Here is a 27,893-nt window from a genome sequence, read left to right as displayed (position 1 = left end):
AGTGAGGGAATTTTTTTTATTTAAAAAAGGCCAAGTTAGTTTATCTGGCGTTCAATATACTAGATACAGTTAGGCCTGCGTTTCATACATCTGGAATTAGCAAACTAATGTGCTGGGGTTGGGAAAACATATATGTACCCATACTAGAATCTGTCAAAGAAAGCGGTACTCACATATAACAGTCATTCCATCTGTAATCCATACAGTCAAAAGACTGAAAGTATTCCAGTGAGGGAATTTTTTTTTTATTTAAAAAAGGCCAAGTTAGTTTATCTGGCGTTCAATATACTAGATACAGTTAGGCCTGCGTTTCATACATCTGGAATTAGCAAACTAATGTGCTGGGGTTGGGAAAACATATATGTACCCATACTAGAATCTGTCAAAGAAAGCGGTACTCACATATAACAGTCATTCCATCTGTAATCCATACAGTCAAAAGACTGAAAGTATTCCAGTGAGGGAATTTTTTTTTTATTTAAAAAAGGCCAAGTTAGTTTATCTGTCGTTCAATATACTAGATACAGTTAGGCCTGCGTTTCATACATCTGGAATTAGCAAACTAATGTGCTGGGGTTGGGAAAACATATATGTACCCATACTAGAATCTGTCAAAGAAAGCGGTACTCACATATAACAGTCATTCCATCTGTAATCCATACAGTCAAAAGACTGAAAGTATTCCAGTCAGGGGATTTTGCTTATAAAAAATAATATATTTCATTGTGGTGCGAGTTGAATCGCAACAATGAAGAAAAATACTATTAAGGGACGAGGACGCGGTCGTGGTGGTGTCCGTGGAGCCTCTGTTGCTGGTAGAGGACGTGGCCGTTCGGCCCCAGGCGCACACAGTAGGGAACGAACTCCCTCAACTAGCCGGCAGGATGTCCCGCAATATCTCGTGGGGCCCAATGCCGCTCTTAGGATGGTAAGGCCTGAGCAGGTACAGGCATTAATCGATTGGGTGGCCGACAGTGCTTCCAGCACGTTCACCACATGGTCTTCCACCCAGTCTTCTGCGGAAAGCGCACAGGTGGCACCTGAAAACCAAGCCCATCAGTCTGTCACATCACCCCCAAGCATATCAGGGAAACGGTCTGAGCCACAAGTTATGCAGCAGTCTCTTCTTCTGTTTGAAGACTCTGCTTCCAGGGTTTCCCAGGGGCGTCCACCTAGCCCTTCCCCAGTGGAGGAAGACATACCATGCACTGACGCACAACCACTTATGTCTCCAGAGGAAGAGGACATGGGAATACCACCACAGCAGAGTCACCGACTGTCTGATGATGACGAAACACAGGTGCCCACTGCCGCGTCTTTTTGCAGTGTGCAGACTAAACAGGAGGAGGTCAGGGAGGGAGACTGGGTGGAAGACGATGCAGAGGACGATGAGGTCTTAGACCCCACATGGACTGAAGGTCGTGGCGATGACTTTCACAGTTCAGAGGAAGAGGTAGTGGTGAGACCGAGACAACAGCGAAGCCAAAGAGGGAGCAGGGGGCCAAAGCAGACGAGCCGCCGCCCCCAGAGTTCGCCTGCTACTGGACATCGCCAACAGGGACCCAGCCCCACAAAGGCAGCTTCAAAGAGTTCCCTGGCATGGCACTTCTTTAAACAATGTCCTACCGACAAGACCCGAGTGACTTGCACGCTCTGCCATCAGAGCCTGAGGTGAGGCATTAACGTTCTGAACCTCAGCACAACCTGCATGACCAGGCATCTACACTGCAGTGGGGTACACACCTTAAAAACCAGGCACTCGCTGAGGCTCCCCCTGCTCCCTCTACCGCTGCTGCCTCGGCTTCCGCCTCGAGAGGAATGTTGCCACCTGCCGAGCAGCAAACAGAGGATGTGCCACCGACACCACCACCACCGCCACCGTCAACTAGCGTCTCCACTATATCACACAGCAGCGTTCAGCTCTCAATATCTCAAACCTTAGAGAGGAAGCGCAAATTCCCCCCGAGTCACCCTCGAGCCCTTGGCCTGAACGCCAGCATTTCTAAACTGCTGGCCTTTGAAATGCTGTCATTCCGGCTGGTGGACACAGACAGCTTCAAACAGCTGATGGCCATGGCTGTCCCGCAGTATGTGGTTCCCAGCCGCCACTACTTCTCCAAGACAGCCGTGCCTTCCCTGCACATGCAAGTGTCCGATAAAATCAAGTGTGCACTGCGCAACGCCATTTGTGGCAAGGTCCACCTAACCACAGATACGTGGACCAGTAAGCACGGCCAGGGACGCTATATCTCACTAACTGCACACTGGATGAATGTAGTGGCGGCTGGGCCCCCGGCGGACAGTTCCTTGGCGCACGTCCTTCCGCCCCCTAGGATCGCAGGGCATCATTCTCTGCCTCCTGTAGCCTCCTCCTCCTACTCGGCTTCCTCCTCCACTGCTTCCACCAGCTCATCCGGTCAGCCACACACCTTCACCACCAACTTCAGCACAGCCCGGGGTAAACGTCAGCAGGCCATTCTGAAACTCATATGTTTGGGGGACAGGCCCCACAGCGCAAAGGAGTTGTGGCGGGGTATTGAACAACAGACCGACGAGTGGTTTCTGCCGGTGGGCCTCAAGCCAGGCCTGGTGGTATGCGATAATGGGCGAAATCTCGTGGCAGCTCTGGGACTAGCCGGTTTGACGCACATCCCTTGCCTGGCGCATGTGCTGAACTTGGTGGTGCAGAGGTTCATTCACCACTACCCCAACATGTCAGAGCTGCTGCATAAAGTGCGGGCCGTCTGTGCGCGCTTCCGCCGTTCACATCCTGCCGCTGCTCGCCTGTCTGCGCTACAGCGGAACTTCGGCCTTCCCACTCACCGCCTCATATGCGACGTGCCCACCCGGTGGAACTCCACCTTGCACATGCTGGAGAGACTGTGCGAGCAGCAGCAGGCCATAGTGGAGTTTCAGCTGCAGCACGCTCGCGTCAGTCGTACTGCCGAACAGCACCACTTCACCACCAATGATTGGGCCTCCATGCGAGACCTGTGTGCCCTGCTGCGCTGTTTCGAGTACTCCACCAACATGGCCAGTGGCGATGACACTGTTATCAGCGTTACAATACCACTTCTATGTCTCCTTGAGAAAACACTTAGGGCAATGATGTTAGAGGAGGTGGCCCAGGTGGAGGAGGAGGAGGAGGATGAGGGCTCGTTTCTAACACTTTCGGGCCAGTCTGTTCGAAGTGGCTCAGAGGGAGGTTTGTTTAAGCAGCAGAGGACAGGTTCACAAGTCGCCAGCCAAGGCACTGTACTGGAGGACGAGGAGGATGAGGAGGAGGAGGTGGAGGGGGACGAGGATGACGCAAGTTCACAGCGGGGTGGCAGCCCAGGCCCATCACTGGTGCGTGGCTGGGGGGATACGGTGGACGATGACGATACGCCTCCCACAGAGGACAGCTTGTCCTTACCCATGGGTAGCCTGGCCCACATGAGCGAATATATGCTCCAATGCCTGCGCAACGACAGCAGAGTTGCCCACGTTTTAACGTGTGCAGACTACTGGGTGGCCACCCTGCTGGATCCCCGGTATAAAGACAATGTGCCCACTTTAATTCCTGAACTGGAGCGCGACCGTAAGATGCGCGAGTACAAGCGCACGCTGATAGAGGCGCTCTTAAGAGCATTCCCACATGTCAGGTGGAAGGTGAAGGCAGAGGAGTGGCAAGAGGTCGCCAACGCAGCTGTGTCACGGCCAGCTCATCTGAGGGCAGGGTTAGCATGGCAGAAATGTGGAAAAGTTTTGTCTCCACGCCACAGCTATCTGCACCGACACCTGATACGGAACGTGTTAGCAGGAGGCAGCATTTCACTAACATGGTTGAACAGTATGTCTGCACACCCCTCCACATCCTGACGGATGGTTCGGCCCCATTCAACTACTGGGTTTCGAAATTGTCCACGTGGCCAGAGTTAGCATGTTATGCCTTGGAGGTGCTTTCCTGCCCGGCGGCCAGCGTTTTATCTGAACGCGTATTCAGCACGGCAGGGGGCGTCATTACTGACAAGCGCAGCCGCCTGTCCACAGCCAACGTGGACAAGCTGACCTTCATAAAGATGAACCAGGCATGGATCCCACAGGACCTGTCCCTCCCTTGTGCAGAGTAGTCCTTATTAACTGCCTAAAACATGTCTTGTTGTGCTACGGGCCACTTCTTTATTTGATACAAATTTTATGAAACCCACAGTTGAATGAAACTCTTCTCTGTCTGGGCGCCGGGGCCTAACCAGATGAAAGTGGCCGGTTAAACTAACGGGTGACATGAAGCCATAACCTCTGCCATGCTACCTCTGTCTTCTGTCTGGGTGCTGAGGCCTAAGTCAAATAAAGCGGTCTTCTGCTGTGCTGGGGGATATGAAGCTAATCTCTGACCTCTCTCCTCTGTCTGGGTCCAAAGGCCTAAATCACTGAAAGAGGCCTTCTCCTGTGGTGTGTGATATGATGCCAGAATATGTGCTGTGGGGCCTCTCTCCTCTTCCTGGGTGCAGGGGTCAAATAAACTATATTGTGGCCTACTCCTGTGGTGGTTGATATGATGCCTGATTCTCTGATGTGGAACCTCTCTCCTCTGTTTGGGTGAAGGGGTCAAAGTAACTAAATGGTGGCTTCTCCTGTGGTGGCTGATATGATGCCAGAATATGTGCTGTGGTGCCTCTCTCCTCTTCCTGGGTGCAGGGGTCAAAGTAACTAAATGGTGGCTTCTCCTGTGGTGGCTGATATGATGCCAGAATATGTGCTGTGGGGCCTCTCTCCTCTTCCTGGGTGCAGGGGTCAAAGTAACTCAATGGTGGCTTCTCCTGTGGTGGCTGATATGATGCCAGAATATGTGCTGTGTAGGGTTGTTGCGGGTATCGAAATTTCGATACCCAATCGATACTTTTGTCCCGGTATCGATACGATACCGGGATTTCCGTTTTTTCGATACTGGGCTGCGCTTCTGCGCAGTCTAGTATCTCTGAACATGAGCGCGCTGCTATCGGCGCGCTCATGTTCTCTCTCAGCAGCACGGGGAGAAGGAAGCTGTCCTCCCTCCCCCTGTGCTGCTGCCGCTGCCACCAATGAGAAGAGAGGGGCGGAGGAGGGGCGGCAATGAGAAGAGAGGGGCGGAGGAGGGGCGGCAATGAGAAGAGAGGGGCGGCAATGAGAAGAGAGGGGGTGGAGGAGGGGCGGCAATGAGAAGAGAGGGGCGGAGGAGGGGCGGGCGCACTGCGCCACCAATGATAGGATTACTATCGGAGCGATGGGAGGAGACATCAGCTTCACTAGTGGGCGTTCCTTTTCCCTGCGCTGCGATTGGACAGCGCTACAGCCAGGGAGAAGGAACGCCCACTAGTGAAGCTGATGTCTCCTCCCATCGCTCCGATAGTAATCAGCAGCATGTGGAGCAGGAGAGGAGACAGTAATGGGGCACTGCGGGCGAACGGAGCGGCGCCCAGGACTAAATGGTGAGTGCTGAGACATCGCTGGGCGCCGCTCTGTGTGGCCTAATAGTGAAAGTCTGGACTCATATACAGTAGTCAGTCTTTAACACATACAGGAGGCGGGTGCCGGCAGCAGAATCGCATTGCCGGCACCCTGCCCCTGACAGGGAGCTGCGATCAGCGGCAGTTAACTGCCGCTGATCTGCTAGTACCCGCCTCCTGTATAAAGGGGTAAAATCATTGGTGGTGCAGTGTGCCCCCCCCCTCAATCCCCCCATCCCATTAAAATCATTGGTGGCACAGTGCGCCGGCCCCTCTCAACCCTCCAGTATTAAAATCATTGGTGGCAGTGGCCACAGGGACCTCTCCACTCCCCCTCATTGGTGGTGCAGTGGCAGCTTCTGATCGGAGCCCCAGCTGTGTAAGCCTGGGGCTCCGATCGGTTACCATGGCAGCCAGGACGCTACAGAAGCCCTGGTTGCCATGGTAACATCCCTGATGCTGTGTGCACAAAGCACAGAGCAGCAGGGACAGTGTGGAGTCCTATTCACCCTGATAGAGATCTATCAGGGTGAATAGGAAAAGGGATGAAAGATCCCAGGTTCTAGCCCCTAAGGGGGGAAATAGTTATTAAATAAAAAGTGAAAAAAAAAAAAACACTAAAATATGAAGTATAAATCACCCCCCTTTTTCCAATTTCACATATAAAATATATAAATAAACATATTACATCGCCACGTCAGAAAAGTCCAAACTATTAAAATATAAAAAAAAAATCTAGGTGGTGAATGCCGGAACAGAAAAAATAAAATAAAAACTGCGCGATTCGCCATTTTTAAAAATGAGGAATGCACGTGGCTTTTTTTGTTTATTTTTTTCGCGTGGTATCGAATGGTATCGAGTATCGCAATACTTTTTCATGGTATCGAAACCGAATCAAAAATTTGGTATCGCAACAACTCTAGTGCTGTGGTGCCTCTCTCCTCTTCCTGGGTGCAGGGGTCAAAGTAACTAAATGGTGGCTTCTCCTGTGGTGGCTGATATGATGCCAGAATATGTGCTGTGGTGCCTCTCTCCTCTTCCTGGGTGCAGGGGTCAAAGTAACTAAATGGTGGCTTCTCCTGTGGTGGCTGATATGATGCCAGAATATGTGCTGTGGGGCCTCTCTCCTCTTCCTGGGTGCAGGGGTCAAAGTAACTCAATGGTGGCTTCTCCTGTGGTGGCTGATATGATGCCAGAATATGTGCTGTGGTGCCTCTCTCCTCTGTCTGGGTCCAAAGGCCTAAATCACTGAAAGAGGCCTTCTCCTGTGGTGTGTGATATGATGCCTGAATATGTGCTGTGGTGCCTCTCTCCTCTTCCTGGGTGCGGGGGTCAAAGTAACTCAATGGTGGCTTCTCCTGTGGTGGCTGATATGATGCCAGAATATGTGCTGTGGTGCCTCTCTCCTCTTCCTGGGTGCGGGGGTCAAAGTAACTCAATGGTGGCTTCTCCTGTGGTGGCTGATATGATGCCAGAATATGTGCTGTGGGGCCTCTCTCCTCTTCCTGGGTGCAGGGGTCAAAGTAACTCAATGGTGGCTTCTCCTGTGGTGGTTAGTATGATGCCAGAATATGTGCTGTGGGGCCTCTCTCCTCTTCCTGGGTGCAGGGGTCAAAGTAACTCAATGGTGGCTTCTCCTGTGGTGGCTGATATGATGCCAGAATATGTGGTGTGGTGCCTCTCTCCTCTTCCTGGGTGCGGGGGTCAAAGTAACTCAATGGTGGCTTCTCCTGTGGTGGCTGATATGATGCCAGAATATGTGCTGTGGGGCCTCTCTCCTCTTCCTGGGTGCAGGGGTCAAAGTAACTCAATGGTGGCTTCTCCTGTGGTGGTTAGTATGATGCCAGAATATGTGCTGTGGGGCCTCTCTCCTCTTCCTGGGTGCAGGGGTCAAAGTAACTCAATGGTGGCTTCTCCTGTGGTGGCTGATATGATGCCAGAATATGTGCTGTGGTGCCTCTCTCCTCTTCCTGGGTGCGGGGGTCAAAGTAACTCAATGGTGGCTTCTCCTGTGGTGGCTGATATGATGCCAGAATATGTGCTGTGGGGCCTCTCTTCTCTTCCTGGGTGCAGGGGTCAAAGTAACTCAATGTTGGCTTCTCCTGTGCTGATTGATATAAAGCTGATGGTTGTGCCATCTGACATGGTTGCCAGGGTCTGATTCAATGGGGGCCTACTCCTGTGGTGGGTGATCTAAATGCCTGATTCTCTGCTGTGAAACCTCTCTCCTCCGTCTGGGTGTAGGGGTCAAAGTCTTTCAAAGTCGCCTTCTCCTGTGCTGATTGATATGAAGCTGATGGTTGTGCCATCTGACATGGTTGCCGGGGTCCCATTAAATTGGGGGCCTACTCCTGTGGTGGGTGATCTAAATGCCTGATTCTCTGCTTTGAAACCTCTCTCCTCCGTCCGGGTGTAGGGGTCAAAGTCTGTCAAAGTCGCCTTCTCCTGTGCTGATTGATATAAAGCTTATGCTTGTGCCATCTGACATGGTTGCCGGGGTCTGATTCAATGGTGGCCTACTCCTGTGGTGGGTGATCTAAATGCCTGATTCTCTGCTGTGTAACCTCTCTCCTCCGTCTGGGTGTAGGGGTCAAAGTAACTAAATGGTGGCCTACTCCTGTGGTGGGTGATATGATGCCTGGTTCTCTGCTGTGGGACCTCTCTCCTTTGTCTGGGTGCTGTGGTCAAAATAATAGTAAGTGACCTTCTCCATTGGTGGGTGACTTGAAGCCTGATTCTGTGCTATGGGACCTCACTCCAATTAATATTGTTTAATTTTTATTTATTTTATGTTAACTCATCATTTCCCTATCTACATTTGTTTGCAGGGGATTTAACTACATTTTGCTGCCTTTTGCAGCCCTCTAGCCCTTTCCGGGTGTGTTTTACAGCCTTTTTAGTGCCCAAAAGTTCGGGTCCCCATTGACTTCTATGGGGTTCGGGTTCGGGATGAAGTTCGGGTCGAGTTCGGATCCCGAACCCGAACATTTTTCGAAAGTTCGGCCGAACTCGTCGAACCCGAACATCCAGGTGTTCGCTCAACTCTACTCTCTATCAAAGTAAGGTAGGTTCCCATAACTCCCATTCTCATGCCACCTCTACATTAAGAACATGGCCATCTGATTTTCATTGTATCCCTGGAAAGCTCCTTTAAAGATAACTCACTGTTTAACAATATAATAATATAAGATACCCTACTTTTATGAGTAATAAAAGACTGCGTTTAAGATTACTGTAGAAGTACAGCCACCCATGTCACAGAAGTAAATCCTGCCTTGATCAGCATCATAGAGCCACAGACCCAAATTTGGATCCATATTACACAAGCGGTAAACTGGCGTTAGGCTGCTCTCACACGAGTATATTTTTCATAAACACAACTGCTCAGTCCTCCCAAAACCAGCTTCTCCACCATCACAGAAGAAAAACTTTCCACCCTACTATCCAGATCACATCTCACCACCTGCGCACTTGACCCAATCCCATCCCACCTCATCCCCAACCTCACCACAGTGTTTATCCCAGCTCTAACTAATCTCTTCAACCTATTACTAACCTCTGGAGTCACTTGACCCATCTTTGTTCATTTATTGCCCCATATCACTTCTTCCATATGCCTTAAAGCTACTTGAACAACATGTCCATTCTGAACTGTCCTCTCATCTCTCCTCCTACTCCCTCTTAGACCGGCTACAACCTGGCATCCGACCCCACCACTCAACTGAAACTGCCCTTACCAGAGTCACCAACAACCTGCTAACAGCCAAATCAAAAAAACATTACTCTGTCCTCCTCCTACTTGACCTGTCCTCTGCCTTTGACACCGTCGACCATTCCCTTCTGTTACAAACTCTCTCATCTCTTGGCATCACCGACCTGACCCTCTCCTGGATTACATCATACCTCACAGACCGGACATTTAGTGTCTCCCGCTCTCACACCACCTCCTTGTCTCATTCCCTTTCTGTTGGTGTCCCACAAGGCTCTGTCCTAGAATCCCTGCTCTTCTCTATCTACACCCTTGGACTGGGAAAGCTCAAAGAGTCCCATGGCTTTCAGTATCACTTTTGACAACACACAAATCTAACTCTCTGGCCCAGACATCACCACCTTACTATCCAGAATCCCACAATGCCTATCTTCCATATCCTCCTTCTTCTCATCTCGCTTTATTAAACTTAACATGGATAAAACAGAATTCATCATCTTTCCCCCATCTTGTTCAACCCCCCAAACAGACCTATCTATCACGATCAATGGCTGCACACTCTCCCCGGTCAACAAAGTCCGCTGCCTTGGAGTCACCTTGGATTCTGCCCTCTTCTTCAGACCGCACATCCAAGCCCTTTCCACCACCTGCCGCCTCAATTTAAAAATATCTCCCGCATCCGCACAAAAATGCTTGTACATGCTCTCATCATCTCTCGACTTCTGCAACATCCTCTTCTGTGGCCTTCCATCTAGCACTCTCGCACCCCTCTAATCTATCCTGAACTTTGCTGTCCGACTAATCTACGTACCTCTTCCCCCGTTACTCCTCTGCCTCTCCCCTCTGCCAATCTATTCACTGGCTCCCCATTGCCCAGCCAGCAAATTCAGTTAAAAATTTTAACAAATACATATAAAGCCGTCCACAACCTGTCCCCTCCATACATCTCTGATCTACTTTCCATATACATCCCCACACGTAATCTCCAATCCTCACAAGACCTCCTTCTCTCCTCCCCTGTTATCACCTCTTCCCACAACTGCCTCTCCTGTGCATCCTCCACACTCTGGAACTCTCTACCCTAACATATCAGACTCTCACCTACAGTAGAATCCTTCAAAAGAAACCTGAAAACTCACCTCTTCAGCCAAGCCTACAACCAGTGATCCTGCTGCTGCTATACCGCCAAGACCAGCTTTACCCTCACCTACTGTGTCCTTCTCCCATATCTTGTAGATTGTAGGCCCTCACAGGCAGGGCCCTCTCTCATTCTGTACCAGTCTGTAACTTGTCTTGTTCATGCTTAGTGCAATTGTCTGTATTATCTATGTATACCACTTATCATATGTACAGTGCCATGGAATGAATGGCACTTTAATAATAAATAATAATAATAAACATAATTCCCATCATTTCGGATCCAAAAAAGGGACCTGGGGGGTCATTTATGAAACACAAATATGCCTAACTTATGACCTTTTGCGCCACAATCTGCAACTTCTCCCCGCTCACACCAGGTCTAAAAAAGTGGGCATGGCATGCGTGGGGAAGGGGATGGGCCAGTAGGTCCATCTCATTTACCATTTCCTACTTCTGTTTTAGGCATAGAAAATAGTCTAAATGTAAGATAGCAAGGAAGCTGTCTTACATTTAAAAGCGGCAGTGGATCCTCTTCATAACTTTGGTGGATCTACCTCCAGCTATAGGGCTTATTAAGAGCAGCGTCTAAAACGCTGGTCTTAATAAATGTGCCCCCTAATGTTACAGTGAGGAACAGAAGTATTTGAACACCCTGCGACTTTGTAAGTTCTCCCACTTAGAAATCATGGAGGGGTCTGAAATTCACATTGTAGGTGCATTCCCACTCTTAGAGACAGAATAAAAAATAAATAAATCAGGAAATCACATTGTATGATTTTTAAAGAATTTATTTGTCTTCACTGCTGAACATAAGAATTTGAACACCTGAGAAAATCAGGGTTAATATTTGGTACAGAAGCCTTTGTTTGCAAATTCAATTCCAGAGGTCAAACATTTCCTGTAGTTCTTGACGAGGTTTACACACACTGCAACAGGGATTTTGGTCCACTCCTCCACACAGATATACTCTAGATCTGTCAGGTTTTGGGGCTGTCTCTGAGCAACACGGAGTTTAAGCTCCCTCCAAAGATGTTGTATTGAATTTAGGTCTGGAGACTGGCTAGGCCACTCCAGAACCTTAATATGCTTCTTACGGAGCCACTCCTTGGTTATCCTGGCTGTCTGCTTCGGGTCGTTGTCATGTTAGAAGACCCAGCCACCACCCATCTTCAATGCTCTGCCAGAGGGAAGGAGGTTGTTGCTCAAAATCTCACAATTGTCCCATTCATCCTCCCCTTAGTACAGTGCAGTCATCCTGTCCCCTTCAAAGAAAAGCACCCCCAAAGCATTATGTTACCACCCCCATGCTTCACAGTAGGGATGGTGTTCTTGGGATGCAACTCATCCTTATTTTTCCTCCAAACCTGATGAGTGAAGTTTAGACCAAAAAGTTCTACTTTGGTCTCATCTGACCACATGACTTTCTCCCATGCCTCCTCTGGATCATCCAGATGGTCATTGGCAAACTTCAGACGGGCCTGGACATGTGATGACTTGAGCAGGTGAACCTTCCGTGCAATGCATGATTTGAAACCATGACGGAGTAGTGTTCTGCCGACAGTGACCTTTGAAACTGTGGTCCCAGCTCTCTTCAAGTCATTGACCAGATCCTTTCTTGTAGTTATGGGCTGATTCCTCACCTTTTTTATCATCAGTGATACCCCACGAGGTGAGATCTTGCATGGAGCCCCAGTCCGAGGGAGACTGAAAGTCGTCTTTAGCCTCTTCCATTTTCTAACAATTGCTCCAACAGTTGATCTATTTTCACCAAGCTGCTTGGCAATTGCCCCGTAGCCCTTTCCATCCTTGTGGAGGTCCACAATTTTGTCTCTGGTGTCTTTTGACAGCTCTTTGGTTATGCCCATGGTAGTAGTTGGCGTTTGACTGACTGTGGGGTGGACAGGGGTCTTTAAAGAGCTCAGACAGATGCTACTAAGTTAGATTAATGAGTGGAGTAGAGGTGGACTTTTTAAAGGCACAGTAACAGGTCTTTGAGAGACAGAATTCTTGCTGTTTCTCAGGTCTTCAAATACTTATGTTCAGCAGTACAAGACAAATACATTCTTTAAAAATCATACAATTTGATTTCCTGTTTTTTTTATTTTTTTATTCTCTCAGAGTAGGAATGCACCTACAATGTGAATTTCACACAACTCCATGATTGAAGTGGGAGAACTTGCAAAATCGCAGGGTGTTCAAATATTTATGTTCCTCGCTGTATTCTGAAAGGCTATATATGCGTATATATTAAAAACACAACATGTGTTATAGTCATTTGTTTTGCAGGTGGAAAATGGACATTAAAATATAAAAGGAGAGTGTTAAAAATACGATTCATATATGTACTGTCATCAGCACTGCTTCTGTATTGCATTCATTTTTCATAAGGGGTTATCTTATGTAATTCAACTTCCCACCTAGGTGACAGAGCATTAGTATAACTGCAATACTGAGGCAATGTTGGTGACATACTAATGACACAGTGATGCAATATGATCCTAAATGCATCCATATCACATATCACACATGTATGCCACACATTTACAAATGCACTAGTTGATGTTTTCAGTATGCTGTTCCTCCTAGTGCTGCATAGTCACTACTAAGGGATGCCATTTTGCATACTTTTAAACTTTGCAGTCCTCTTACAGTAACGTAGGCAGATTAACTGTGCATGTGCTGTAATAAAATCAGAGTTACCCTGTTTCCCCGAAAATAAGACAGTGTCTTATATTAATTTTTGCTCCAAAAGATGCGCTAGGTCTTATTTTTAGGGGATGTCTTATTTTTCCATGAAGAAAAATACGGTACACATTTATTGTTGAAAAAAAAAAAGGAAATCAGGGTGGGGAGGGGGATCACTTAAAATGACACAGGGGGATCAGAGATGGGAATCAAAATGACACAGGGGTATCAGGGTGGGGAGGGGGATCACTTAAAATGACACAGGGGGATCAGAAGGGGGAATCAAAATGGTACAGGAGAATCAGAGGGGTGGGATTACTATAGCATTTTAGTACCCCCTTCTGATTCTCCTGTGTCATTTTGATTCCCCCCTCTGATCCCCCTGTGTCATTTTAAATGATCCCCTCCCCACCCTGATCACCCTGTGTCATTTTGATTCCCCCCTCTGATCCCCCTGTGTCATTTTAAATGATCCCCCTCCCCACTCTGATCACCCTGTGTCATTTTGATTCCCCCCTCTGATCACCCTGTGTCATTTTAATTACCGTTTTTAGTCTCCCCCCCCATCTTCACCAGACATCCCACACCTTCATTCAGATATTTCCCCCCCTACCTGTCACCCCGTCCCCTGTGTGTCCGTGCCAGCCAAGTTGTGAGACTCCATCAGGGCAGAACGAGCAGTGGGCGGAAGAAGGCGGCAGCTTGTCCTGGCGGCGGCTGCGGCCAATCAGTGAGCTCCTTACATTCTGGGATGGCTTGCTTTATAATCGGGGAGGCATTATGTTCGGCCGATGCTTTATAATCGGGGAGGCCTTATTTTCGGGGGATGCTTTATTATCGGGGAGGCCTTATTTTCGGGGGGATGCCTTATATTACAGGGATAGGCAAAACTAGAGGTAGGTCTTATTTTCGGGGGATGTCTTATTTTCGGGGAAAGACGGTAAATGGGTTTTCCCACAAATGACATTCGTCAGCCCGGCAGACTCTGAATGAAGTAAAAATGCACGGGTCTGACTGGCGCCCCCTCACTGTGAGGGTCTCAGTAGTGGGGCCCTAAAAGATCATACATTTGTCTAAATGTAATTAGTGGGAAAACCTCTTTAAACTGTAAGGTGGGGAAAATGGCCATCTAGTTAAGGGGGTCTTGTAGGCTTTTAATGAAGAGAATGAAGCTGTATTAAGAGAAGGCATGCGCCGTGCGTACGTGCCATCTCCTGTCTCTCTTCCTGCTTGCCATAAACATAGCAGCAGCGAGCAGGAAGAGAAACAGGAGACAGCATGTGCACCTTCCTTGCATACAGCTGATCAGTACGGGTGCCAGGTAGAAAACCCCTTTAAATCTATTCTACTGCAGTGGATTAACTAGACCCAAAGGAAGGCAAAACAAGCTACTGTAGACAAGGAAGCTGCCATTTGTCCTAATTTTATGGGAAAAACTCCACATATGATGAACAGAACTGCATCTACAGTACAACAAAATACTACAGATAATTTTTTTGTATTATGTAGAAATATATATTGATCTGCAGTACTAGATACCAATTTGTATTTAAAGCCAAGAACAAGTTATTTTAAACATTTTTATTAAGGCAGGATCCCTGTAAATATACAAACTATTGCTATTAGTATAATATAATTTATTTATTTTTCTGCTGGTATTTATTTTTGTAAGTATATTTTTCAGCGTTTTAAGTATAATAAATAGTTTTTGAATTTAGATACAAAATAGTGTCTAGAGCTGGGGGGTTACTAAAAACTATTTTAATGTCTAATAATTCTGAAGTATCCAGGCTGCGAAACACTGAGCACATAGATTGTTTTCTCTAAAACTATTTTCGGAGTTCCAATAGCATTGAATGGAGAGAAGGCTGTGGATGTGTGGTCACCTCTCCATTTACTGACATAGGACTGCCGGAAATTGCAGAGCCTTTGCTTGGCTATATTCAGAACTCCCATAGCATGCCCTGCCATCCTGCATTCAGTGGTGGGACCCTCAGCTATTTGATATCGATGGCATAGCCTAGCAATATGCCATCAGTGTACCAGATGGGCCAACCTCTTTAATCTTACAGGAATCACATTCAGATCCCTTTTATGTTAAACTGAGGAATAAACTAGCACAAAATCAGTGAGAAAAAAACATCTGTACAGATAATGAAACTTCATTTCATTTAAACATGCCCCCTTGTCATGGTTATATGCCCAGAAAAAAAAATCATTATATAAATATCTGAATTGGCTTTTTATATATCTGTACATAGAAATTAAGTAATCCTTAAAGAGGATCCGTCACCTCTCCTGACATGTCTCTCTTAGTAAGTACTTGTATTTCCCATGTAATAACAATTCTGGACCATCTATTCTTATGACTCTATGTAGTGCTGTTCTTCTACTATTCTTGCTAGAAGTTTATGGATACAGGTGCAGATGGGTGTTTCCAGTTGGCGGTGTGTCCCTGCACAGTCTGACACTATCCAATCAGTGCTGCCATTGTCAGATTGTGCAGGAACTGGTAACTCCCATCTGTACCTTTATTTATAAACTTCTAGTTGGAATAAGAGAAAAATGATACAACATAGAGTCATAAGAATAGATGCTCCAGAATTGTTATTAAATGAATGCTAGTAGTTACTACAACAAACATGTCAGGAAAGGTAACAGGTCCTCTTTAAGGCTAATTTCACTATATCCCGCCTAGTCGGGTACTGCAATGTACTGCAATACCCCATAGACTATAATGAAATCCGGCAGGGATCTGGCTGGTTTCCCCCATGAGTGCATGCCCCTATCTGGCTATTCCGCATACGGTGAACTCCGGCAGGCTGTTCCTCTGCCCGAATAGCCTGCCGGATTTAAAAATGCAGATGAGAAAGTAGTCTAAACTGTATTTTATACAGATTAAACAGTCTTAATTTTGCTAATCTTTCTAGGTGCTGTAATCCAACCATTTCCTCAATTACATTTGTGCATTTGAACCATCTCTATGCTGCCTTTCTTATACACAGATGCGAAGTCTGTTTGTTGTACATAGAATCCTACGTGCCTTGATGAATATCAACCAAAACTGAAAAATATACTCTTCATGATCCAACTTAAAGTACTGGGGGTTTGTCAAGTTCATCCAACAGGGTTCTGGATGGTTCTAATAAAGTAATGTGTTTTTAATTCAGTATGCATTAACCCCTTAAGGACTGAGCCTGTTTTCATTTTTGATTTTTCCTTCCCACATTCCAATAGCCATAAAGTTTTTATTTTTCTGTTCACATAGCCATATGAGGGCTTATTTTTTGAGGGCCAAGATGCATTTTCTTAATGGCACCATCTAATTTACCATGCCGTAAATTGAAAAAACAGGAAAATGATTCTTTGTGGGGTAAAATTAAAATTGGGTTTTGCAATTACGGCGTTCATTGTGCGCTAAAAATGACATCCTTATTCCATGGCTCAATAGGATTACAGCGCTACCAAATTTGAATAGTTTTTATTTTGTTTTATTACTTTTAAAAAATAAAAACCTTGAAAAATCAAGATTTTTTTTGCATTGCCATTTTCTGACAGCCAGAACTTTTTTTATAGTTCAGTCTATCGAGCTGCATGAGGGCTTCTTTTTTGCAGGAGCAACTGTAGTTTTTACTGGTACCATTTTGGGGTACAGACAACTTTCCAACTTTTTTGGGAGGAAAAGGTAACTGAAAAATGGCGAATCGCATATTTTTATTGTTTTTTCTGTTATGGCGTTCCCCATGCAGGAAAATGTTTTAAATATTTGAATAGTTCAGACATTTTAGAATGCGTCAAATACCTGATATGGCAAAAATTAAAGGTATGCTGTTACTGGTTGCAACAGTATGGGCTGGCAACCCCTGTATAACATTGATTCTAAAGTTCATTTAGCTACACACTAGTATACCTTAGCCCTTTTCTTTAGCTTGGTACATATTTTTTTTTTTAAATAAACCCTTTAATGATAGTTTAAGAAATCACGATATATCATATTTCATTCAGACATAACAGAAGATGGCATTATGTAACCTTATCGCAGATATATGCCAACCAGTTGACTCCACTATTATGGACAGAAAATTTACTAAAACAATGACAATCAGAAAAAAAATGATGGAAAAAAGCAATATCTTTCAGCATCTGGTTTTACTTAGTAAAAAAAAATGTAGGCAATACATTCTCTTGATGCCCTAGTATTAATTTTTCTAATATACTTTATTAAGTCATTTTGTATTTTTATTACAGTCCCCCCCCCCCCCACTAAAAAGCACCATTCCCTGTGTGCTTAAAATTTACATTTCTGTATACCGCTGACTGCTTAGCGGTGTATGGAGTACGGGCTGTAGACATTTTATGAATGGGGCTGCAGCACAGTGAGTACGGGCAGGAGCGTATATTGCTGCCCCTGCCCGTGCCCCCTGGAGGTTTACTAACTCCTAGCATAGCACATTGGTACCCTGTAACCATGTGCCATTCCAGGATTAGCTAAGCAGAGCGGGCTCCTGCTTCTGCCTGCTCCACTAAGCTAAAAGCTAACATGTGCGCTCCTGCCCGTATGCACTGCTGCTGCGGCCGCATTTATAAAGTGTCTACAGGTCATACTCTGTACACCACTGAGCAGTCAGCGGTGTGCAGAAATGTCAATTTTAAGTGCACAGGGGGTGGAAACTGTAATAAAAATACAAAATGCCTTAATAAAGTATATTAGAAAAAACTATTATTAGGGCATTAGGGACATCTTATTTAAATTTTACTCAAAAGTTTAGTTACTCTTTAAATATCTTTTTATAGAGGCATCTGTGTTTCTGGAAAATTTGAAAGAACAATAAAGGGGTTCTAAATTTAGCAATAATGTTTACCAGATTTAACTGGTATTCTATAGAAGATGTTTCTGTTGAAACGCCATTTCTATGGACAAAATGATTGGGTCACCTACACATTACAACTACTAGAGCTTTTATGACATCTCATTCTAAATTCCTAGGCTGTAACACAGGGTTGAATTCACTGATTAAGGGCTTATTCACAAGACACTATGGTCGCCGTGCCTGTGCTGTGGAGCGCAAACAGCGGGTCTGCAAAACACGGGCACTGGAAGTGCTATGGTTGCAGACCCATTGACTTGAATGGGTCTGCGATCTGCAACATACGGCAAAATATAGGACATGTCCTATCTTTAGCAGGGCTGAGACATGGATCGGAAGCCCTTTGGTGGGCTTTCGGGTCCGTGCTTCCACACTGCAAAAGATAGGACATGTCCTATCTTTTAACATATCTTGCGGACCCATTCAAGTCAATGGGTTCACACAGCCAGTGCCCGTGTTTTGCAGATCGTTATTTGCGACCCGCCACACGGGCATGGCGACCATATAACCGTGTGAATAAGCCCTAATGCCCCAATACTTTTGCCCATATAGTGTATTTGAGAGTCTTGTTCCTACTTTGTCTACTTGTAAGGTCACAAGAAAAATAAGTAATGCCTTCTGTGCCACAGTAGGTCCTGAGATCAGATGTAGGAACTGAATTTTAGTGGAAATTACGAATTCTCTAGGCCATTCATTTATTCAACTGGCTAGACGTTTGAAAGGAACAGGTATAATGTACAGTATGAAGTTAGAATCTATCTCACAGTATGACAGGCAGATGAATGGACCTATCTGTATAGCTATTATCTATGGGCCTAACTAAAGCCTCAAGTAGCAGCAAAAAAAGGGAGACTTCCCCATGGTCATATGCTACCTGGAAACAGCTTTAGTGCATCATAAACCTAGGACACTGATCTGCCACTGAGATCTATAATTCTCTACACATTACTTTAATCCACTTGCAGCCATTAGATCCTCCTCTTACTACAAAACAAACTCTGCATATAAATCCTATCCTAACGGTCTGAAAAACAAACTGAAATTACTTTTAAATTCCTATAAGGAGCATCTTGCATTTTGTCCACTGTTTGTCTTCTGGGGATTGATGGATTTGGAGATAGAAATGTTGTGTGCCTGATTGCAGGACATTAAATTCTTTCTGTCAGAAGGGCAACTGTGAATAACCAACAAGGTGTAAGCCGATGCTGCGGCAAAGAAGCACACTGTGTGCCAAGCGCGGCCAGGAACATCTATTCAATTATCTCAGTGCTGCAGTACCTGGATATGTCTTGTTCAGCCTAACCCATATTGTAGAACTAAAATGAAAGAGAGACTCCAGGAGAAAACTGACACAAAGATTCCTAACTCCCAAAATTTGCATTCCTTATAGATGTCGATTATTGTAATGCTTCGATGTACTAGTTAATACATGGGACAATGGGTACAAAATAAAATCAGTGGGGGGTTATACTCAAATTAGTAATAAAGCCTATATTCACACATGGCGGTACTGTCGGAACAATCCTGTGGATAACAGGAATTAGAAAAGAACCAACAAGTGTATAACCACTTGTAAAACACTTGCATACTAGAAACCATAGTAAATTATAATTCTTAGCTTTTAAAGGGAATGTGTAACTGAAATTTTTTTATGACAGCTAAAACCAGATAGGGACAGATATGCTTCTTTTCTAATTCTATTTCCTGAACATGAATATGGGGGCAGCCATCTTGACTGAGCTGTTCTTAACAGCTTTTAGAGATATGCTTTACGGCAGCCCCATGGGCCATTGACACAGCAGACAGGAGGGGACCTTATTGACTTCTATGGAAGAGTTTTTTAGGCATGCTCTGTGACCTGTGCAGCGGTCAGGAAAGAATAGATAAGCTGATAAGCTGTGATATCACCTACTGGGAATGGTGGATCCTGTGATATATATAAACTGCAGGATTTTATGTTTTTATTATACTTGGGTATTTACTGTACATAAAAAAAAAACACCAAAAATTATTTTAAAAATATGTTTAACATAAAAACATAATTTAAGCAATAGGCCATTTTTTGATGACACATTCCCTTTTTGCCACAAATCAATAGTGCAGATATATGTAAAAATAATTAGAGAAAACTGCACATACATAAAGTGCATACCACAGCTTGTATAATATTATATATGAATATTCAGATCGAGACACTGATTAGGTACACAGCAAATCATATAACCCGGTAGTCAAAAGGAAAATTCTTAGCAGAACCGGTAGTCCACCCTTATGTCTGATATCCTCAAATGTACCAAAAGTAGCAGCATGAGTAGTTGTTCCTATACTGCACCCCACATTATCTAAGAGTATCATCTAATGCAAAAAATGGTGCTTCAAAGGTGACCCTATACGAGAACTTATTATCTAAAATGCCTTTCTTACCTCTCTATTTTACTACCGTAACGTTGGTCCTCAACTTGCTAACTCAACAGGGGACTATCAAAGAGAAAAAACACAAGGCAGAGACATAGCTTGACTCTGTCCAGTCTGAATCTATTGTCCTGGTATAGGTGTTGAGATATAGAGGCATTGCCACTGTGGTTTCTCAAGACCGGTACATTTGAATATACAATAAGGACATAATATAAATCGTTTATCCATGCCTTTTGAAAGTCAACCAATCAAACAAGCTTATCTCTGGCTAGTCTACTGCCACCAAAATCGTTACAGAATATATTGGCACTAACTAAATGTGAACAATATTAATAGTATTCATAATGTGTAGGTCCCTTTGTATAAAAGAACAAATTTAATGTAGGAAATTGCTAAATCACTTTACATCCTACAGTGCCATCCAGCCCTATCACTGAAGACGGGAGCCTAGGAGGCAAAGGGGTACACTCTGTGTCTTATTGCATAGGAAAGAGAAGTTGCTATGTAGAAGCAGAATCTACAAATCAAATCATCAGATTTTTTTTTCTGCACTTATAGAATACATTGAGAAGTGCTTTTTTTAAATTAAATTATAAACTAAATACATGCTTAAAGCAAACCTGTCACATTGACAGTTTGTGTGGGCAACATTTTATAGAGCAGAAGAAGCTGATCAGATTAAGATATAGGGGGCCATTTATTAAACTGGTGTAAATCAGCTGCATGCAGTACTTTTAGTTTGGCCACCTCTCGGCGTGCACTGCCGTGCTGCCGCCGGAACTCTGCCCCCGCCCCCATTATAGTCAATGGGGATGGAGTGGCAGTCCGGGGGCACACGTGAACTAGCCGCAGGACGAATCCGACGGGTTGTTCACCCGCCAGAACAGCCTGCCGGAGTTCACTGCCGCTAGTGTGAAACTAGCTTAATAGTAGCCTGAATGTAATAATGTGAAAATTTTACTATATATACTGAAAGCAGCGAAAACAAAGACATTAAAGCATCTTGCACTATGTGGAGGAAAATGTAAAGAGCAATTCTTTTCACATCATTTTACTATATGTTTAGCTTAAAAAAAAACAGAAACCCTATTTAAAGGGGTTTTAGAGAATTATATACTGATAACCTATTCTCAGGATTGGTCATCAGTATCTTAACGGTGGGGTCCGGTCCTGGACCCTGGCCGATCAGCTGCTTGAGGAGGCCTTCTCACAGCTTTTCCTAGGCTAGTGACCACGCGTTCATCGGTCACGTGGCCAAGGATCAGCTCAGCCCCATAGAAGTGAATGGGGCTGAGTTGCGATATCACGCCCAGCTGCTATACAATGTACGGCACTGTGCTTGGTAAGCCCGGCGAAGGCTTTGGTGGTCACAGAAGCACCTGCACCTTCTCAAGCAGCCGATCTGCGGGGGCCCCAAGTGTCGGACCCCCACCGGTTAGGATAGGTCATCAGTTAAAAAATCTTGGAAAACCTTTTTAACTTCTGCGACTTATACAGTGGCAACATACTACACAACAATGCCATCACTCAGTCAATCCCAAAAGGCTTTATTCACACAATAAGACTGCACATTTCTGCAAGTACGTAAAACATGAAAACATGACATAACTGCTTCTATTTCTGAATGTCAACATAAATGCCAGCTTCAGTAAAATATTGATTTGTTCTCCAGTTATTTGCTCATATTAACATCAAATCAACCTGGCTGTGAAATCAGGTTTACAGAGATATACAGAAATGGAGAGGAATGGTGTAGAAACTGATATTTCTACTTTGGCATTAATAGATTAATGAACTATGTCACTGCAGCAAAGTTCTTGGCATTCAGCATGGTGATGCATTAGTGTTTTGTTCTTTTTCTTTCTTTTACTGCAGCAAAAAATCAATGCAGTTGATAAATCCTGAAACCTGCTGTTGTGTGGTAAGCGGATGACACAGCTTGTGCCCAGTTAGTCAATTAGTTTGCCTTCAATAAATCTACTTTAATTTCATATTTATATTTTTATATTTTAAAATGGTTAAAATAGTTTTACATTATATAGTTTTATATTACACAGAATTTGCACCATTCCTACCTATTCAAATTATGTAATATCTGACCAACCCAGCTGGATTCGAAACATTAGAAGTGATTTTCGACTTACAACTAGTGTTGAGCGCGAATATTCGAATTACGAATATTTATATTGAATATCGCAACTTTGAGAATTCGTGAATATTTTGAATATAGTGCTATATATTCGCTATATCGAATATTCGTCATTTTTTAACATCTAAAAACATGATTCCTTCCTTCTTCTTGCTTGTGGGCCAATGAGTCATTGGCCCACAAGCAACTTAAGCAGGGAGGAATTATGACTTTAGATGGGAAAAATGACAAATATTCTAAAAAAATTATATATAGCACTATATCGAATATATATATATTTTTTTTAGAATATTAGTATTTTTATTTTCAATCTGTACAGTTGTTCTACTTCGGCATACTCCTCCCCGACAAGCGTCCCCGTCACCATGGGAACGCCTGGGGGTTAGAATACACCACCGGATCTGATTTGTTTTTGACTCACACCTGTATTGATCGCATAATATTCGCATATTACGCGATCATTACCTTGCCTATTTTTCGAGTAAAAAAAAAAGTAGAATATAACGAATATTCGAATTTGCGAATATTCGACAAATACTCTACAAAATATTCACAAAATATCGCGGATTCGAATATGACCCCTGCCGCTCATCACTACTTACAACACACAAACATGTAACAGCCACTAAAAATCAATGCAGCTGCATGTGTAATTCTCTAATGAATGGGTTATCCATGGAAAAAAATATGTTTTAACCTATCAACAAGAGACCACAACACTGAGACCTCCACAATCACTAAAATGCTTGACTATCTCCGTCAGTCCCATAAACTTTGAATGAAGCATACATGACCATTCCATTCAAACTCCTCTGGATCAGGGAGCTCAGGACTCCTGTTCTAGTAATCATGAAGGATTCAGCAGAGGCATCCCCAGCAATCATACATTTTTCACCTACAGTATGCTCTCCAAGGTTAATAACTTAAATCTGTTCTTGTGGCCTAAGGATGCAGACTCACATCTGTGTTCTTTTTTATCTTTGAAAAGAGAAAGAGTGACAATCAATCAATACTTAAAGCCTTAACTGCATAAGGCTACTTTCACACTAGCGGCAGGATGGATCCGACAGGCTGTTCACCCTGTCGGATCCGTCCTGCCGCTATTTCGCCGTGCCGCTGGACCGCCGCTCCGTCCCCATTGGACATGCAGTACTTTTAGTCCGGCGGCCTTTCGCCGTGCACTGCCATGCTGCGCCAGAGCTCCGCCCCGTCCCCATAATAGCTTTGCGGGGGAGAGTACAGGCATAGTAATGTTGCCTTTCTTATCAGACTTAAGCTTTTAATGGTAGATGTGAGCATGACATGGAATAAAAATATGCAATAAGTGTTTCGAAAGTCGGTTGCTCCCAGAGTGTAACAACTTTTTTCTCATTACACCTTCCCACCTCCTATTCCTGAGTTATGACCCTGATATATATGTTTTGGCACTTGATATGTTAATTGAAAGTGGTTTGCCGCAAAATGGCAACCACCACACTTCTCTGAAGACAGAGTTTCTATCATAGCTCTGACACTGTCCAATTAGAGCAATGCAAAAGCCCACTGTAGATGAGGGAGATCTTGCTCTGGTGAGATGAGGGAGATGTTGCAAGATCATGCATATCCACTCTGATTGGACAGTGTCAGAGCAATGCTGGAAACTTTGCCTACAGAGGAGAGTGATGGTCGCCACCCCATGGCAAACCAATCTTAATCGGGCACCAAAATCTATGGGAGGCCATATCTCAGGAATGAGGGGCAGACTGAGAAAAAAATGTTAAACTCTGAGAGCAGGCAGCTGTCAGCATAGGTGCTCTTTAAAAGGCACACTTTAGTTTAGTCACTTTGGACAACTTTAAAGCATGAATTGCTTATTTAAAGTCCTATCATGGCATCTCAAGAATGTTCAAAACGCGACTTTTGACAAGGCCAGTCCAAACCTTAACTCTGTATATTTTAATCCTCAAACATTTTACTGGCCTAATTCCACAAAAGAACAGAAGATCACACATCACACAACCATCAACATGTTTCACTGTTGGTATGATGTTCTTTTTTTCCAACCTTGACATGATGTTCTGAATGTCGAATGCTATGCTGACTTTATACCAAAAATAATGGAACTCATATATTTCAAAAAGTTCCAAATTTGATTTATATTTGGGTCATACATGGTTAGCATTGGTTTTCACTATACAACTAGATACCATGGATGCTACTTTAATATGTTCCTTCAAATGGTGGAATCATGAATGCTGACTTTATCAAGGTGAGTGAAGTTTGCACTTTTTTGCAGTGGGGTGCTGTATATGAACAAAATTTGTTAATCAGACTGCGATCTTAACATCAAATACAAATTGGGTCATGTGAGGCAAAAGAACAAGTCCATCTCCGAATGGTACCAAAGAAACAAAATAAAGTACATAAATTAGCCCAGCTAAAGTCCTGATTTAAACCTCACTGAGATTCCGTGGCAAGATCAGTGCGAGTTCAAATGCGCTGAAATTTGGATGAATTGAAGCTATTTTGTAAAGAAGATTGGACCAAAATGTCCCCCCCCCCATTAGTGAAAGATCTCTCATTATCAGAATATCGAAAGTGTTTGGTTGCAGTTGCTGCTACTAAAGATTGCACAATACCGTCTTAAGCCCTTAGGAACAGGCTCATTTTCACCTTAAGGACCAGGCTATTTTTTGCAAATCTGACCAGTGTCACTTTATGTGGTGATAACTTTAAAACGCTTTGACTTATCCAGGCCATTCTGACATAGTTTTTTCGTCACATATTGTACTTCATGACACTGGTAAAATTGAGTAAAAAAAAATATTTTTTATTTATAAAATAAATACCAAATTTACCAAGAATTACCAAGTTTCAATTTCTCTACTTCTATAATACATAGTAATACCTACAAAAATAGTTATTACTTTACATTACCGATATGTCTACTTCATGTTTGGATCATTTTGAGAATGACATTTTAATTTTTGGGGATGTTACAAGGCTTAGAAGTTTAGAAGCAAATATTGAAATTTTTCAGAAATTTTCAAAAACCCACTTTTTAAGGACCAGTTCAGGTCTGAAGTCACTTTGTGAGGCTTACATAATAGAAACCACCCAAAAATGACCCCATTCTAGAAACTACACCCCCAAGGTTTTCAAAACTGATTTTACAAACTTTGTTAACCCTTTAGGTGTTCCACAAGAATTAATGGAAAATAGAGATAAAATTTCAAAATTTCCCTTTTTTGGCAGATTTTCCATTTAAATATTTTTTTTTCCAGTTACAAAGCAAGGGTTAACAACCAAACAAAACTCAATATTTATGGCTCTGATTCTTTAGTTTACATAAACACACCATATTTGGTCGTAAAATGCTGTACAGGCACACGGCAGGGCACAGAAGGAAAGGAATGCCATACGGTTTTTGGAAGGCAGATTTTGCTGGACAGTTTTTTTGACACCATGTCCCATTTGAAGCCCCCTGATTCACCCCTAGAGTAGAAACTCCAAAAAGTGACCCCATTTTATAAACTACACCCCTCAAGGTATTAAAAACTGATTTTACTAACTTTGTTAACCCTTTAGGTGTTCCACAAGAATTAATGGAAAATAGAAACACAATTTCAAAATGTCACTTTTTTGGCAGATTTTCCATTTTAATAATTTTTTTCCAGTTACAAAGCAAGGGTTAACAGCCAAACAAAACTCAATATTTATGGCTCTGATTCTGTAGTTTACAGAAACACCCCATATGTTGTCATAAATTGCTGTACGGGCACACAGCAGGGCGCAGAAGGAAAGGAATGCCATACGGTTTTTGGAAGGCAGATTTTGCTGGACTGGATTTTTGACACCATGTCCCATTTGAAGCCCCCCTGATGCACCCCTAGAGTATAAACTCCAAAAAAGTGACCACATTTTAGAAACTATGGGATAGGGTGGCAGTTTTGTTGGTACTATTTTAGGGTACACATGATTTTTGGTTGCTCTATATTACACTTTTTGCGAGGCAAGGTAACAAGAAATAGCTGTTTTTGGCACCGTTTTTATTTTTTGTTATTTACAACATTCATCTGACAGGTTAGATTATGTGGTATTTTCATAGAGCAGGTTGTCACGGACGCGACAATACCAAATACGACAACTTTTTTGGGTTGTTTGTTTCAGTTTTACATAACAAAGCATTATTATTTTTTTAAATGTTTCTTTAGTGTCTCCACATTCTGAAAGCCATAGTTTTATTTATTTTTTGGGCGACTGTCTTGTGTAGGGGCTCATTTTTTTTTAGATGAGATGACTGTTTGATTGGCACTATTTTGGGGTGCGTATGACTTTTTGATCGCTTGCTATTACACTTTTTGCGATGTAAAAATTGTTTTTTTACACCATTTTTATTTTTATATTTTACGGTATTCATCTGAGGGGTTAGGTCATGTGATATTTTTATGAAGCAGGTTCTTACGGACGCGGCGATACCTAATATGTATACTTTTTTTAATGTAAGTTTTACACAATGATTATATTTTTGAAACAAAAAAAATCATGTTTTAGTGTCTCCATATTCTCAGAACCATAGTTCTTTCACTTTTTGGGCTACTGTCTTGTGTAGGGGCTCAGATTTTCGGGATGAAATGACGGTTTGATTGGCACTATTTCGGGGTGCGTATGACTTTTTTTTGTTGCTTGCTATTACACTTTTTGTGATGTAAGGTGACAAAAAATGTTTTTTTTACACCGTTTTTATTTTTATTTTTTTATGGTATTCAATTGAGGGGTTAGGTCATGTGATATTTTTATAGATCAGGATATTACGGACGTGGCGATACCTAATATGTATACTTTTTTTTATGTAAGCTTTACACAATGATTTCACTTTTGAAACAAAAAAAAATTATGTTTTACTGTCTCCAAAGTCTGAGAGCCATAGTTTTTTCAGTTTTTGGGTGATTATCTTCGGTAGGGTATGATTTTTGCGGGATGAGATGACGTTTTGATTGGCACTATTTTGGGGTGCGTATGACTTTTTGATCGCTTGCTATTACCCTTTTTGTGATGTAAGGTGACAAAAATAGCTTTATTTACACCGTTTTTATTTTTATTTTTTTACGGCATTCACCTGAGGGGTTAGGTCATGTGATATTTTTATAGAGCAGGTTATTACGGATGCGGCGATACCTAATATGTATACTTTTTATTATTTATGTAAGTATTACACAATAATATCATTTTTGAAACCAAAATAAATCTTTTTTTAGTGTCTCCATATTTTGAGAGCCATAGTTTTTTCATTTTTTGGGCGATTATCTTAGGTAGGATCTCATTTTTTGGGGGATGAGATGACGGTTTGATTGGCACTATTTTGGGGTGCATATGACTTTTTGATCGCTTGCTATTACACTTTTTGCGATGTAAGGTGACCAAAAATTGCTTTTTTTACACCGTTTTTTGTTTTTGTTTACGGTGTTCACCTGAGGGGT

The 27,893-nt window shown here is 43.4% G+C and overlaps 1 protein-coding gene across 1 annotated transcript in view; it reads right to left on the bottom strand.

Annotated features, from left to right (window-relative positions):
- SRRM3 (serine/arginine repetitive matrix 3) overlaps window positions 1-27,893 on the bottom strand; it is a 487,174-nt gene that overhangs the window by 331,872 nt on the left and 127,409 nt on the right. The gene's annotated exons all lie outside the window — the stretch shown is intronic.

Source organism: Bufo bufo, chromosome 3 (genome assembly GCF_905171765.1).
Source record: "Bufo bufo chromosome 3, aBufBuf1.1, whole genome shotgun sequence".
In the NCBI taxonomy this organism is placed as follows: Eukaryota; Metazoa; Chordata; class Amphibia; order Anura; family Bufonidae; genus Bufo; species Bufo bufo.
The sequence above is the reverse complement of the archived record's forward strand: the minus strand, read 5'-3'. Positions and strand labels throughout refer to the sequence as shown.